This window comes from Gobio gobio (assembly GCF_949357685.1).
Source record: "Gobio gobio genome assembly, chromosome: 24".
Classification (NCBI taxonomy): Eukaryota; Metazoa; Chordata; class Actinopteri; order Cypriniformes; family Gobionidae; genus Gobio; species Gobio gobio.
The window spans coordinates 24,530,223-24,544,589 of record NC_137120.1 but is presented as its reverse complement, the minus strand read 5'-3'; positions in this window follow the sequence as shown (position 1 = coordinate 24,544,589).

Genomic DNA, 14,367 nt, shown 5'->3' with positions numbered 1-14,367 from the left:
AAAGTTAACTTGATAAATTTTAAATATGGATATTTTTCTTACACAAACGTGTCGATTCGCTTCAGAAGGCCTTTATTAACACCCCAGAGCCGCGTGGAGCACGTTATTTGACGGACAGATGCACTTTTTATGGACTTAAAAAACAGAGCAACCATAAATCCAATTCTAATGCTTGGATTAGCCTGGACTTTTGTAATATAACTCAGATTTTATTCGTCTGAAAGAAGAATGTCATATACACCTAGGATGACTTGAGGGTGAGTAAATTATGGGCAAATTTTCCTTTATGGGTGATCTATCCCTTTAATTTAACATGTTTTGACAATTTTTTTTGTCAAGACATGGAAAAAAATAAACACATATATATATATGCACACAAATATACCATGTATTAATCCTGCCTTAAAATGCAATCTGAATGATCAAAAATACAAGTTTCCTAGTTAAAAATTTAACCTGAAGGCCCTCTCAAGTCGTTTTTACCACTGGGAAGCATAGGGATAATTTTGATACTCAAGTTCCCGATTTGTGCGTACCATAAACTTGAACCGTGTCTATTCACACCAAGTGCAAATAGCCCGCCTTGTTGGCAGAGGCTATTTACACTAACTCCACGCACTGACGTCTGGTTGAGCCAGACAAAATTATGGAAGACACCAGATTGTTTACAGTAGCAATAGTGTAGGGGTAAGGTGTGAAGGTTTTGATGCACCCAGCGATGCTACTTCATGGCTCCTCGAGGTGGCGCTCAGCACATGAATGAGGGAAACGCGAACATAAGATAATTAGCCTACGAAAAAGAGGTTTTTAACAGGATGGCGGACAGCAGTGTGAGTAAAATAATGCTTGCCCCAGCCATGTTTAAGTCCACAGTCTGGACCCACTTCGGCTTTTGTACCATTGATAGTACAAACAAAATCCACGCGATATACAAGAACTGCCTGGTAAAAGTAAAGTATACAGATAATACCATGAACATTGCCTAGCAATATATCGATTATCGCAGAATTGCTGTATCATGATATTATCGATATCGTGAGCCATGTATTGTATCGTACCGTATCGTGAGGTACCCTGTGATTCCCACCCCTAGTGTAAATAGCAGCTGCCAAACTTTAAACATGGGGAGAACGATTGCTTTCTATATTCGTTTTTCCACAACAGATACATTTTCTCATCTTGTCTTTAAAGTAGTGAATATTTACATATATGAATAACCATTTGAAGCTAGCTTATTGTATGTTTTACACAGCGAACATGGCCTGTATTTAGCCGAAATTCCAGAATTGGAATTGGAGATAGCGCTGTGATTGTTTATGGTTGTCAATGAATGGGACGCTAAATATCATTTTAGTTCCAGCCTGAAAAACCAGCTATGACCAGGCTGGGAGACCAGCTAAAACCAGCCTGACCATCTTAGGCTGGTTTTAGCTGGATTTTTCACCAGGGTTTTAATAAGATTTTCCCAATAAATAGGCAAGCATAAACCTGGTGTCCTCCATGATTCCTGTTCTTTCAGACAACAAAGCACTTGAACACGGTGAGCGGTCAGGAAGTTTACGAAGGCAGCATAAATCACGTGAGAGTTTGTAGTTAGCATGTTGCTAAGCTAAAAAAGTAATACTTAGATGAGCATAAAAATGCTAAACATAAAAATATGCTGTGTATTTATAGACTTATAGCTATCACTTAAGAGTTTGTAGTTAGCATATGTAACGATTTATCATTTTTTCATCCGCTAATCAAAATGTTCCAAACGAAACATGTTTCCTTGGTCATATTTTTACAGGGTTTTTCCTGTAGCCCTGAGTCTTTCATAATACCTGCAACCAACAAAAGCCAGTTCCTTAATGACCTCATCTTCAGGAAGTGACATCAACCCTAAACATCAGCGAGTATTAGCAATGTATTTCTTTGAATTCTGATGCTAAGATGATTAAAATAAATTAGACTTATCGGTAACACTTTACATTAAGGTTACCTTTGTAAAGGGTTTATAAAGGTGATTGTTAATTACTATAATAACTCATTTACAAATGCATTATAAATCGTTGATAAGCAGTTATAACTGCATGAATAAAAAGAGTGACTTTAACGCAATGCCTGTCAAATAGTGAGCCATTTTTAACTTGCATGTTATAAATGTATTTATTCACACTTATTTAACTCAAAACCAGATTATCAACGGTTTATAATGCATTTGTAAATGAGTTATTAGTCATTAACAAACACCTTTATAAACCCTTTACAAAGGGAACCTTAATGTAAAGTGTTACCGAATTATCTTGGTTGGCACATATTCAAAAGTTTTTTAGTGTTTTCCAGAAGCTAGCAGATCATTTTTTGTTAATAGTAGCCTCCCTGTTTTGAATATGACCCGACAAAATCCAAGAACACTCTATGAATAAAGGCCACACACACACACAGCTGATTACACATTAGACAAAGAAGGCCAGTTAAACAGCGCTGACTTGTGCTAGTGTGCTAAGTAAATGCCTCTAGGGAGTCCCTTGCAGTTTACACTGATCACCATCATTAAGGATAGGACAACAGAGCAGCTAAGAGAATATTTGTAGTGCTGTTTTTATACTCATGGGTCAGCTTTACAGTGTAAACACACATCAACATGCACATACAAAACCCAAATGAGAAACACAGGGAAGGTCAGCATCACTAATTCACACTTAGTGGTGAAATGTAGCACCAAATGTGAGAAGACACACGGTTTTGAGTCACTGCTGAACGGTATACAAGTTTCAGAAGCAACCACATATCCTGTTGCATTCGACGAGCTATTACTTAACACTGCTTGTCCAGATACAGTAAATCTAATCTCAATTAGCTGTGTGTTAAAGAAGGATTACTGCTTACTTTCTGTACAATAATATGGCTTGAGTTAGTGTAAGTTTGTACTGTAAAAATGATATGATCAATAATTCATGGCAACCCTGCTTGGCTGGTCTTATCTTCCAGCCTGGGGTCAGTTGCATAAACATAGCCGCTAAGTTAATACTTTGTCTTAAAGTGGTCATGAATTGAGAAATCAACTTTCGCTTGAGCTTTTGATATATAAAAGGTCATGGTAATATAAGAATATCCTGTAAGTTTCAGAGCTGAAAACTTCCTTGTTAGTGAAAGAAAAGCTTTTATTGACACCAGGCCCAGCAAACGATCGATCTCAGAATGAAACACCGCCTCAACAGAAGAATAGAGTTTGCCTGATTCTGTAGCCCCGCCCACTGACTCGTGCCGCTAACATAACACAGGCCTACATGGACCTAAACCGGATAGAATTTCTAAACATACCGCATAAGCTTCATTCGGATTCCAATATTATGGAATGCATGGATGAACTTTATTTTTATTGAATATCCAGCTCATGTGGGGAAGACATTGCGCATCTGTTCCTTCATTTAACCACGGATTCGTTTGTAAACAAGAGACTGGATTTGCAGACAGGATGAGATTACATGAATGAATGAAGCAACACACTTATGCGATTAAAAATGTTTTTTATATGTGATAGTATTGCATTGTTACAGATCGTTTGATATCTATTGATTATGTGTACGTGTCTAACTGAACATACCTTAGCACGCTGTCAAAGGCCGGCGAATCCTTTATCTGTGGTTTTGTTGGTTCATTGCGATTCGGGATCAGACTCGGACATGCATGGGCTAGGGCTCGCAAAGCCCAACGTCCTGGGGCTATGTGTTTTTCAGACGGGCTACTAAAACATATCTTAAATAGTGAAATAACATTCCTTTCTTGATGTGCATTCACTCTCTTGACTAACAGCTGGGGGCTCGTCTGGGATATTCCCAAGAAACATGGGACTGAGAAGTCATCCTCCATCACAGGCAAGTTATCTTTGTATGATTTCCTGTGGTGGTAGGATTGATTGATTGATTGATCCCATAGAATGTAGAGATAGCCCTGGTGTTAGAAAAAATTTAATAGAATGTGTGTGTGTGTGTGTGATGCACGGTTCGCGCTTATATCCACCGATCGGCGAGCCAATTAATGAAAAAATAACATTCCAATCAATCGCGGGTGGATGAGAGATAAATCATTGTGTTTGTTTGATAAAGATATTTTGCGAGCCCTGTGGGACGAATCGTTCCGGTTGCTGTTTCTCCACACACTTTCAAAACAATTCCTTGTGTACTCACGGGGGAGCCGAAGCTCATTAAATATGCAAAACTGTTATCCAATCCTAGCCGTGGGTGTTTACTTCCAAGTCTTCAGTGCAGCACGCCCATCAAAACCAAGTGTTTCTTGAGAGAGCCTCAAAACTAGGGCAGAAAATAGCCTATTACTTATTCATTATGGTGTTTTTGAATGTAAAAACCATGCGGACTTCATAAGTTGACCTCAGACAACAGTATATATATATATATATAAAAAGCCAGTTCATGACACCTTTAAGAACTAGTCTGACCAACTAGCCATTAGTGAGGGCTAATCAGTCTTACTTTTCAGATTCAAATTAGACCACTTATAAGACTAGTCTAACAAGTTTTTGCAATCGGCCCTTGGTCATAGCTGGTTTATCAGGCTGGTTTTAGAGGGTTTTGGACAAATTTTTGGGAGTCCAGCTTGACTAATTTAAAGGGATAGTTCACCCAAAAACGAAAATTTGATGTTTTTCTGCTTACCTCTAAGGTAACCAAGATGTAGGTGTCTTCGTTTCTTCAGTAGAACACAAATGAAGATTTTTAACTCCAACCGTTGCTGGGTCATAGATATGTATACGTAGATTCCTCATTCGAGCGATCCACGCCATGATCCACGCAGGCACTAATGAGGTATCTATGTATATATCTATGACCCGGCCACTATTTTGACCTCACCTACGGGAAGTGATGGCAGTCTGGAGAGCTAAAACGTTCGTCTGATATGAGGTGATATATTTGCATAAATCGTTTAGTGTCTTAAGACATCAATGTGTCGTCACGAGCCACAGGGTTTAATTTGAAGTTGTCTGTCCATGTTTTTTTTTACTCTAATAGAATTAGACCCCATTGACAAGCATTATATGAGTGACACACAGCAACGGTTGGAGTTAAAAATCTTCATTTGTGTTCTTCTGAAGAAACGAAGACACCTGCATCTTGGATGCCTTAGGGGTAAGCAGAAAAACCTCAAATTTTCGTTTTTGGGTGAACTATCCCTTTAAACCAACTTGGTCTTTTAGCTGGGGGGGTTTTCAGCAAAGATATTTTTTATGATTGTAACTCATTAAAATAATTTAACCAATATAATTTTTCTTTTTTAAGTGAAATGAGATTCCGCTAGACAAATTAAAAAAAGAAAGAAGAGTTAAAATAACTAGTACAGCCAATTTGATACTTAAAGGCCCCGATATACTTCAAGTGATATCAAAGAATGATCTGCTGATATAATTTTGCACAAAATCAGGTTAAAACAAAGTTCGTTTGGAGTTCATTTTGGGAGTTTGAAACAGAAGTTTTTGGGAGTTTCTGAAAAGTTGACTCTGGCTAGTAAACACCTTCGAACTAACATTTGTCGGTGATGATGATGTAAAAGGTACACTCTAAAAAATCCTGGGTTATTTTTTCTACCCACATCTTGGGTTGAGCGCTTGGGTCATTTTCAGTATTTGGGTAGTTACCAAGATTTTTTTTGTGTTACCCAGATCCTGGGGCAGACGTTACAACCCAGTGTTTGGGTAGTTTTTGTGTTACCCAGATCCTGGTTCAGACGTAACAACCCAGTGTTTGGGTAGTTTTTGTGTTACCCAGATCCTGGTTCAGACATTACAACCCAGTGTTTGGGTAGTTTTTGTGTTATCCAGCTCCTGGGTCAGACGTAACAACCCAGTGTTTGGGTAGTTTTCATGTTACCCAGCTCCTGGGTCAGCCGTAACAACCCAGTGTTTGGGAATAGTTTTTGTATTACCCAGCTCCTGGGTCAGAAGTTACAACCCAGTGTTTGGGTAGCTTTTGTGTTACCCAGCTCCTGGGTCAGAAGTAACAACCCTGTGTTTGGGTAGTTTTTGTGTTATCCAGATCCTGGTTCAGACGTTACAACCCAGTGTTTGGGTAATTTTTGTGTTACCCGGCTCCTGGGTCAGCCATAACAACCCAGTGTTTTGGCAGTTTTTGTATTACCCAGCTCCTGAGTCAGACGTAACAACCCAGTGTTTGGGTAGCTTTTGGTTTACCCAGCTCCTGAGTCAGACGTAACAACCCAGTGTTTGGGTAGCTTTTGTGTTACCCGGCTCCTGGGTCAGCCATAACAACCCAGTGTTTTGGCAGTTTTTGTGTTACCCAGCTCCTGAGTCAGACGTAACAACCCAGTGTTTGGGGATAGTTTTTGTGTTACCCAGCTCCTGAGTCAGACGTAACAACCCAGTGTTTGGGTAGCTTTTGTGTTACCCAGCTCCTGAGTCAGACGTAACAACCCAGTGTTTGGGTAGCTTTTGTGTTACCCAGCTCCTGAGTCAGACGTAACAACCCAGTGTTTGGGTAGCTTTTGTGTTACCCAGCTCCTGAGTCAGACGTAACAACCCAGTGTTTGGGTAGCTTTTGTGTTACCCAGCTCCTGAGTCAGCGTAACAACCCAGTGTTTGGGTATAGTTTTTGTGTTACCCAGCTCCTGAGTCAGACGTAACAACCCAGTGTTTGGGTAGCTTTTGTGTTACCCAGCTCCTCTGTCAGACGTTACAACCTAGTGTTTGGGTAGTTTTTGTGTTACCCAGATATGATGTTAAAATATGTTCTCAGAATTTTACACTGATTGTTTATGGATAGGTATATTTCGGCTACTGTCTGAAGTAAGATGTTCCCCGCTGAACATGATACAAGCTCCGATACGAGATCCAGCGCCACTACCGTGGAAACAGGACAACAGAGACTGGTCGATTACACTTGAATTACTTCTAAATGTTTAATTTTTACTTCTAATATTTGTTTAACAAGCTTAAATGTAGGCAGCATGTACAATCTAGAATATCATATACTGTAAGATATGATCCAAAATAAAGGAATTATCATGCAAAACAGTGGTTGTGTCGAGTATTTAAAAAATGTTTTGATGATTTGAGTTAATCCATTGACATTAATTCATGATGAAGTAAAAAAAATAAGATAATACAAATGAATCAACCCATTATGCTGGGTTAAATCAACAACCCAATTTGCTAGGTAAAATGAACCCAACACATGTTCTGTGCAAGCCCATTTAAAAAAAAAAATATATCCTGGCTCTTCCCAGCTTTATAATGGCAGTGAATGGCAGCCCAAAATTTGAAGCCCAAAAAAGTGCATCCATCCATTATAAGAGTACTCCACACGGCTCTGGGGGGTTAATAAAGGCCTTCTGAAGTGAATCGATATTTAATGAATACCTTCTGAAGTCGAACCATATTTAACACATTATAAAGTAAATATCTAGCTTCCGCAAGACCGCCTTCTAAAAGCGTAACGGGCGCGTCGATGATGTTGGACGTAGCGTAAGCATTTTGAACCGCAAGAGGCATTACACTTTCTGCATAAGTTAAATACGGAAGGCGGTCTGCTGGAAGCTAGAAATTTTACATCATAAAGTTTTAAATATGGATATTTTCACTTCAGAAGGCCTTTATTAACCCCCCATCATATGGAGTACATTTATAATGGATGGATGCACTTTTTGGGCTTCAAATTTTGGGCTGCCATTATAAAGCTGGGAAGAGCCAGGACATTTTTTATAACTCAGATTATATTCATATGAAAGAAGAATGTCATATACGTACACCTAGGATGACTTGAGTGTGAGTAAATCAGGGGATCATTTTCATTTTTGGGTGAACTATCCCTTTAAATTTTTAATTTGAAATAGCTGGATTATTTTTTTAAGGCCATAGAACTCAAATGTACAGTTGTATTGATGCATTTTGAAACTTTTTGTCTCACACCGGCGATTTTGTTGGAAGCAGCGGCTCGAAGCTAATCATCAAATGCTCACCCCCTAAAGTGAAGCTTTCCCTAGAGTGCCACAGATTGCTGGCATTTATGTTGAATGTCACTGAGTGAGCATGTAGGTGGAGAGACACCTTCGGTATGGACGCACGTGGGTGGAGACTGCGATTAAAGCAGTTTCATTTTGACAATATTAGCTACTTATTCATCCACACTTTATTATCACAATTACGTATCTTATTTCCTCCAGGACCTGATAGCTTCTGAATTCCTCGGTGAAGAATCTCAAACATGTTGTTAGAGAATGTCGTTGGGCCCCAGAGCTTCAACGATGACTTCCACTCACAGTCACGGCTTATTGTTTTCAAATGCTGTCAGGCCGGCAAGAGGATACCCATTTCATTTGGTTGTGGGAGTCTGGGCTGCGGGTCGTGTGAATGAGCGTGTTAAATATTTAAGCAGGTGGATGCAGTCTGGAGCCCGGGAGCGGAGGATTGGCTGGTGCCTGTTGTCATGGCTCCCAGACACACTCACGAGAATGACTGCAATAACGAGGTATAGTCTGACCCCAGATAGCCTGCAGTGCTTGGTTGGTCATGTTGGCTTTAACAACAGCGCTGGTCCACTCGTGGCTCCCTTGTAATTAAGGTCTCAAAAGGCTTTTTAAACATGTCTGATTGTAGAGTACTGGGGGCTGTAAAATGCCATTAATAGCATCATACACATTTAAAACAAAGCAGCAGGAGATGGACGTGAGCGAAGGTCCCAACCTTTTTGGTCTTGTCCAAATACAAGGAATATCATGCAGTAGGGAGACGTCAAATCATATTATAATACAGCACTAGTGCAGTTTGCCACTCACTACTTCTAGGCCCTGTTTACACCTGGTATTAAGATACGTTTTGGTGGATCAGATCACAACGATGCTAAATACAGGTGTAAACGGGGTCTAAAACGTCTCCCAGACAGCAACACAGTCCAAATCTGATTATTTGCATATCCGATTGGTATCTGTTCTAAAATTATTGATGTCCACACTGTGTATCGCAACTGTTCAGATCCGATTTGTGTGACCCTGTCGCTCTTTCGTTTTCCGGAATATCTGCATTGTTTTCTATGGCAATGATGTTGCGTTTGCATAAGCCAAAAACAGCAGCAACAACCGCAACATGGAGGGGTTTGCAATACAGATGTTGTTTTATTTACAACATGACAGTGTGTAGCCGCTGTGCTGGACGAATGCATCTTATGAGGCAGCGGCTGAACCGTAGGAGGCTGGTATGAGCGGCTTTATTCTGTGCTGTCCGTGCAAAACATGTCTCCATTATATTGTCATTTTCTGCTCTACAGGCACTTTGCAACAACACAACCTTGTTTCTGCAGCGTCTTTCAGCATGTTTCCTATATCAACATCTGACGTTTACACAGCGTGTGAAAGTCACATAAACCAGGGGTTTTCAAACTGGGGTCCGGGGACCCCCAGGGGTCCTCCAGAAGGTTCTAAGGGGTCCCCAGAAAATGTATTATTATACATTTTGAGAATAAAAAGACAAAGCAAAAATGGATAAAGTCTACCAAACATTTTCAAACAACGGTTTCAGGTCTAAATGTTTCTCTCCTTTCTTGCCGTATACATACTTTCCAGAATTGTATATTGTAACAGTTCGTAGTTATGGGACGAAGGAGGTGTGAACCGGCGAACGTTTAAAAGACTTGAATCAAATAAATAAACAAACTGAAAGTAAAAGCGGCAGCCCCTCACGGACGACTGCCGCGCACACACATAACAAAACGTAAACTCCAGGCCTGGTCCTCTCTCGTCCTTCACTGTCGTCGCTCCTCCTTTTATGCTCCCGTCACTCCTCCGTGAGAGATCCGAGACTGGTGTAACGCGCAGCTGGCGCTCATCATCCAATCTCTCACCGGCCTTGTGTCGCTCTCTCGCGGCTCTTGCTCGGCTCTCGCTTGCTCTACTCGTCACATATATGTTTGCTTTGTATCTTTCTAGTGAGTTTTTCTCACTATAGTCCCCTTTATCTTGCTCACTGGGGTTGTACGGCAGTATTCTTAACGCAGTGCGTACGCTGGTTACATACATTTATTGGGAAAGTTGCTTATACAAATAATTTTTTATTGAAAATGTTCTTCTTCAGATTTATACATCCAACATTAAGTATAGCAAATTTAAGTTTGGAACCAATATGTTGTATTTATAATGTCACACTTACTATTTATCTAACAGTTTGAATGTTTTTTCCATACATAAAAATATAGAGATACATTTTTGGAAGGGGATCCGTCATAAAAGGTTCATCATATTTGGGGGTACTTGGCATCATAAAGTTTGAAAACCCCTGACATAAACCACGTGAAATCCGATCAGAGCGGTAAGACTGAAACAGATTTCCAGAAATGCGAATTTGAGAATTTGAATAGGATTTCGAACCACGTATGAATGTAACTGGAAACGGATTTGTAAAAATTTCATGTGATTTTCTGACTTGCTGATTGGATTTCAATCGGATATGCACAAAAATCAGATTTGGACTGACAGTCTGAATGTAGCCATAGTGTCTGCCCTGATCCGGGCCACATCTGGTACATGTGGATTGTGGACACGTACCAGATGTGGGCCGGATCTGTTCCGACACTATGTTGCTTTCTGGGTTTGAGCTTACCACTTCCAGAGGTAGTCGAAAATGCATTCGACCGGATTGCTTTTATAGTCGAAATGCTGTGGTTGAATGTGTTCGAAAAGCCACAAAAGACACCTACTCTCCACCTACTGACCTAATGTGTAAACATTATGGGAAGTGCGCTAGCCAGACGGGATTTTAACTTTGTCGGCTGAGGACCCCAGTCTAGTTTGAAGATGAAAAACGTACCAAGTACTCAATGTTCTCTCCTCATTCCTGATTTCTAACACACACTCACACACAGCGTTTGGCGTTGTCTTGAAGCTGTCAGAGCAGAAACAAAAGCTGACGCTCTCCGTGTTTTTCCGTTGTCTTTGGGCGCGTTCATATGTAAAACCCTCCCCTCGAAGAAATCAAGACAAAAGTGGTCGAAAGTGGACAAAAGAGACGGATTAAAACACCAGGTGTAAACCGGAATGTGTCTCCCTCGTTTATTTGTGATCCGATCGACTAAAATGCATCTTAAAGGGAAAGTTCACCCAAAAAATGAAAAGTATCCCATAATTTACCCACTCTCAAGTCATCCTAGGTGTATATTCTTTCAGACGAATACAATTGGAGTTAAAAATTACATCCATCTATTACATAAGTACTCTACACGGCTCCGGGAGGTTAATAAAGGCCTGAAGTGAATCGATGGGTTTGTGTAAGAAAAATATCCATATTTAAAACTTTATAACGTAAAATATCTAGCTTCCGGCGGACCGCCTTCTGTATTAAACTTATGAAGAAAGTGTAGCACCTCTCGCTATACTACATCGGACGTCATCGTCATCAGTTACGCTTTTTCTGTAAGTTGAATACAGAAGGGCGGTCCGCCGGAAGCTAGATATTTTACTTTATAACGAGTTAAATATGGATATTTTTATTACAAAAACCCATCAATTCACTTTATTAAGGCCTTTATTAACCCCCCGGAGCAGTGTGGATTGCATCCATCCATTATAAAAGTACTTTTTTGAGCTTCAAATTTTGGGCTGCCATTCACTGCCATTATAAAGCTTGGAAGAGCCTGGACATTTTTTAATATAACTCCAACTGTATTTGTCTGAAAGAAGAATGTCATATACAAGTAAATCATGGGCTAATTGTCATTTTTGGGTGAACTATCCCTTTAATATCAGGTGTAAACAGGTCCTCTGATGTACTAGTTCATAAATAAGAACCTTTTCAGCTCTGTTCATCTCTCACCATGCTTTGCATCATCATCAGGTGTGTGACTAGCACCTGTCCACATCGGGTTGAAGGCCACGTTACCAATTCCTCTCTTTTTAGAGGTAGAGCTCCCTGGCTTTCTTGTGCTTTCGACTTTCAAGTTCCCTGTGAACTTAACATCAAACGGCTGAAGCCCTGTGCCACTGGCTTTGAAGTGCTGGGGAGAGCTGAGCTCTGCGATCCCCTTGTGCTGGAGCTGGTAAAAAGCTGCCACGCTAAAAAAGGCAAAGACCGCGGGGAACGGACAACTGAACTCAACCCACTCCGCCCTCCCTGTACAGCGAATGGAGCCTCGGAGTCTTTGAAACATATTCCACTCTTGATAATGATGTTTCAGTGCTTCTGTCAGCCATGAGTGGAGGTGTGGGCATGTGTCAGGATTTGGGCCTTTCAAGGTTTCATTCAGCCAGAATCACTCATAACCTATAAAAGAGAGACCATCAGTCTGAATGGGTGCTTATAAGCGGGTATTCAAATATAATATGTGCCATGTGCTATCATGAGTAAAAATTGAAACTTTAAGTCCATCTCAAAGGCTGTCTCTAGATCAAAAATAATGGTCACGCCATAAAGCCGTGGTCACGCTGAACGCACAAAATTTCTTCAAACACGGCAAGTATTAATCGTAACCACATCGATTAATTGTGTTAGGGGTTAAACATTTATAGTTGGGATCTGTGATCAATACGGGCCAGGCCCCGAGGTTCAGCATGCATGTGATTCACAGATCATTGTGAACATTTTTATTTAGTGATTTATACCATTCCAGTGCAAGAATAGGCAAAAGGAAACTAAATATTCAATACTTGTGCACTGTAATTTGTTCGCACAGCTGTTTACTCCAGAATCACCTGCACAGAGAGAGAGAGAGGCGCATTAATATCCTTGCACTTGAATGGACACATACACACAAAATGATGTCAAAATACCTATCTCAGCAAGTATTCTCATGAACACAGTCGGTTGTGTTTTAAATAAACGTAAAAACAACGTTTTTAAACAAATTGGATGTGCATCATTATATTGGATCCATGCATCCGTTCTTAAAGTGACAGCAGCCTAAAAATACCGGCTGTTGTCTGTCATTAATGTTAAGCAAACAACAAAACACAACTTTAACAAAGATGAATCTCTTGATATTTAGTAACAATAAAGTGTTACATTTCGGTACCTGAATATTACAGTTAGACCGTACTTTATTTGTATTTATCTATGTTTGTAATTAGTGTATTTGATCCTACTTTATTACTTACTGTTAATTTGCCTTTGATAATCTTTCAAATGTATTAGTTAGGCTAGTTAGTTTATTAGACTAATAAATTAAAGCAACCCCAATTATTTCCTTTCCGTGACACAAAATTCGTAATATGATCTCAACCGTGAGTTTTGTGATCCGTTGAACCACTAATTGTGATTAATCGCATCATAATATGTGTGTGAATATCACAAAGTGTAGCCGATACCTGTCTGCAAGTCAGAGTCATGTAGTGTGAAATGTGTGAAACTTCCAAAATTGAGTGCGGAATCTTGGGAGTCCACCTCTACAGCCGGTGGAAAAGAATCGGGACGGGACTCATCATATTCATGGATGAGATTATTAATGTTATGTAGTATGAAGCAGAGCAGGGCTGAGAGCGGCGGGAGCTGAACAAGGCCACTGGAACGATTGATAATGAGAGACGTGCGCGACATACGGCTCGACAGCAGTGAAGCTCTTATTATGCCGCAGACTTCCGCTTCTTCTGCTCATGTGTATGTGGGGTAACGCAGTGCTGTTTTATCATATTAGATACATTTGAGTGTGTTGAAAGTTATGTTATAATGCTACTCTGTTTGCTTGGCGGCTACCATGAGACACTGGTTCACACTGCAGTGAGCTAGATCGATATTAGGCATGGTAAAACATGGTACTTGCGGTAAATCAAGAAAACCAGATTTCAACAATAAGACTAACTGTGTTGAGCTAAATAACAAAATTTGTTTTCTGTCGATGAATGCATCCAAAAAGTTGTTCACCTGTCTAATAAAACATAATATATTAATGCGTCTTTGATGTTTCCATGGTTTCTACAAAATAAAACCCGAATTTGATGGTAACGTGGGTACGGTGTCATTGACAGATAATGCAAAGACATTTTGGGTTTTTGGGTGTTTTAATTAAAAAAAATTACATATTGTGCCTTTAAATTACTGCAATTTATTTTTAACTTTGAAATAAAGTGGGCATAGCCTTTAAATGCGCATTTTCTTATTATTGTGTAGTACTTTATTGTAAAAAGGCTTATGTTTCCAATGTGTGAGTTTGATTTCATGGTTATATAGGAATGTTTTATTTGCTTAAAAGTAAATTCATTGTTTATGTTTCCTTCAGTGTTCATATGAAACGATTTTCACGAAGGCACGGGTTCGCGTCGATGACGTCATCGCTTGGGGGGTTGCATTGTAGACGTGACAGGCGAGCACAGAGCGGGCGCTAGGACCCGGAAATCCCGAAGTGTTTTATCTCCTCATCCATTCCATTCCTCTCATTT